Source organism: Terrapene carolina, unplaced genomic scaffold (assembly GCF_002925995.2).
Source record: "Terrapene carolina triunguis isolate 2854851 unplaced genomic scaffold, T_m_triunguis-2.0 Scaffold34377, whole genome shotgun sequence".
Classification (NCBI taxonomy): domain Eukaryota; kingdom Metazoa; phylum Chordata; order Testudines; family Emydidae; genus Terrapene; species Terrapene triunguis.
In genome coordinates this window covers 1-2,895 of record NW_020698728.1, presented here as the reverse complement: position 1 = coordinate 2,895, position 2,895 = coordinate 1, and the positions used below count along the sequence as shown (strand labels likewise).

Sequence of the window (2,895 nt, the reverse complement as noted above, 5' to 3'; positions counted from 1 at the left end):
TAATGCCCCAGCTCCTATTGGGAGTTGAATGTGCACTACATCATATAAGTAGGATACAGCTCTTTAACATTAGAGGGGTGTCCAGTCAAGATAGGATTTTTCCCCCTAAGAGATAGGCTCTGGTTAAACCACTAGTTACTGGGCTTTGGTGAGTGGAATTATCGAGCCTGTGTTATGAAGGAGGTCAGACTATATGATCACTGCAGGCTTTAAAAATTATATATGACTGTTCAGTTTGTTGTCTATCAACAATGAGCTGCATCTAACAAAGCCTCCTGTGTATTTCTTTGTCTTCCTTTTATGGTTCCTGTGTTTTGGCAGGTAGAACACCCAAATGGAGAAGGGAAATTAAACCAATGTGAAGGAATTTATTCTGTTTGGGTTCCCTGGCTCTTGGCATTTGCAGATCTCTCTCTTCCTGCTTTTCTTGTTCATGTACATCCTGATGCTGATGGGAAACATCACCATCATATCCTTAGTGGGTACCCACCGCCGCCTCCACACGCCTATGTACTTCTTCCTCTGCAATCTGTCCTTCCCAGACATCTGTTTCACCACTGCCTACATTCCCAAAACTCTTGCCATCCTTGTGTCCCAAAGCAAAACTATCTCCTTCCCCAGTTGCCTCCTGCAGATGTACTTTGTCTTCTCCCTAGGCTGCACTGAATATCTACTCCTGGCCGTCATAGCCTGTGATCGCTATTTGGCCATTTGCCACCCATTGCGCTATAGCTCCATCATGAACAGCACCTTGTCCATTCAGCTGGCCCTTGGTTCATGGGCAAGTAGCTTCCTGACTATTTCTGTGCCAGTGTTTCTGATCATCAGGTTATCTTTCTGTGACCCTACCACCATCAACCATTTCTTCTGTGACATAGATTCTTGGATAGAGCTCTCCTGCACAGACATGCACCTCGTTGAGATGGTGTACATTACTATCTGCTTTATTGTCATCCTGGGCTCCTGTGAAGTCACCCTGGTCTCTTACATTTACATCATCTCCACCATCCTGAGAATCACATCTGCCCACAGCTGGCAAAAGGCCTTTTCCACTTTGCTCTTCCCATCTCACCATTGTGGTTATATGGTATGGCTGCTCTATTTTTCTGTACGTTAAGCCTTCTAAACAGAACTCGCTGGAAATGAACAAAATTGTCACCCTCTTGAAAACTATTGTGACACTGTTGCTTGACCCCTTCATATACGCTCTAGGGAACAAAGGCATTAAAGAAATCTTGAGAAAGGCATTCAGTAGGATGTGTGGGGATATAGAACAGGGGGGCCTTCCTTTTAATAGCCAGAGCTTTGAATCTGAAGGCCCCGAAATAAACCCTCTAGCAGAGATCTGTTATGCTGACGGCCTTTATACAGAGTAGTACAGGCCTTAGCATGAGCAAGACTGAATAACACGGTTCTCTGCCAAACTCAGTCAAGGGTAATGACCAGAGGAGGGGGGGGAAAAAGAAAAACCCAGAATGATGCTAAAAGCTATAGCAAGAAACTGCTTTAGCAACATAATAACTGCAAGTTTATGAAACCGCTCGAAAAATACAATATCCGCTTACATTAAGAAATTGCTTTTGCAAAAGAGTTAATCATTCTTGCAGTCGCAAGCTATCTGCAAATTAACCAATCATGGCCCTTCTTTTAGAGTCCCATAACCCCCCCCTTAACCCCTAACCGAAAAACTCCGGAAAATAACATGTGCCTTGCCGAGAAATGTACCCAAACTGATGCCAAGTACCACCCCTGGGGAAAACCACCAAGCGCCCCTCTACCCAAATAAACACCCACTTCTCGAAAAAATAATGAGGAAGGTACCGGGAGGGGGGAGGACTGACCCCAACCCCAGTTTCTTAACTAATGACCCCAGTTTCTTAAATCATGACGTATTGTCTATACTTTGCTTGCGGTTTAATGAAATAAAAACCCGCCTGCGAGCGGTCCTCGGTGTGTCAGTTTTCGAACTGCACTCCAAACGCGTTTGGTACGTATTGCAATAAAGGCCTCAGGCTCTGAGTCTGTGAACTAAAATCAGTGCGTGGGTGATTCTTTCCACGACAATTGTGACACTATTCTCCAATTGCCTAGATATCATTGATTTAGGCAGTCAGTGAGGGGAAATCAAGTGAGCAATCAAAACAATAATAATAAATACATTTTCTCTCATATATAATAATATTAATATTAATAATAATAATTAATAATAATGTAGAATTTGTCCCAGTATTCAAAAACTATGTTACATGGGCCTGATTCTGATCTATGATAAGGTAACTTTGGACTCTTTTGGCACTGTAAATGGGCCATAAAGTGGGATTAACTGTAATTTGAAAGGTCTTGAAGACCCCTTTACACTACTGGAATGATGCAAAGGGGCCTTATTTTAAATGAGGATCAGGCACTCATTGTTTGTGTATCTAAAGTAATCTGATATGATATATTTCTCCATTTTACCCAGATACTTGCTTGTGATCTTTTGTATTCAAAAACTTTTGATGTAACTCCACTTTCATCATCATGATTTTGCTTATGTTCCAGTATCTGTTGATTAGACTCTGAAAACTTGGAGAAGACTTGGATGTGACTGGGAAGCTGTGACAATACTTTGTCACATCTGTCAACACCTCTATGTAAATCTGACAAGTTTTCACAAACTTTTACATGTTTGACATGTCTCTAACTCCATTACAACATTGTGAGAAGGATCTAAGGCCCAGATCCTTAATGGTATTTAGACACTGAAATCAGGCTGGGACTTTGAAAGGAGCTTAAAGGAATTAGGCACCAAACTCTTCTTCAATTTTGATAGGATTGGTGGGCCTAACTTTCTTAGACTCCTTTAAAAATCACAACCTAAACAAGAGTAAAATATAAATATGGATCCAGTGTTGA

The 2,895-nt window shown here is 41.7% G+C and overlaps 1 pseudogene; it reads left to right on the top strand.

The window, feature by feature from the left end:
- Window positions 1-334: 334 nt before the first annotated feature.
- On the top strand, window positions 335-1,251 carry LOC112104885 (annotated as a pseudogene).
- The last annotated feature ends 1,644 nt before the right edge of the window (window positions 1,252-2,895 follow it).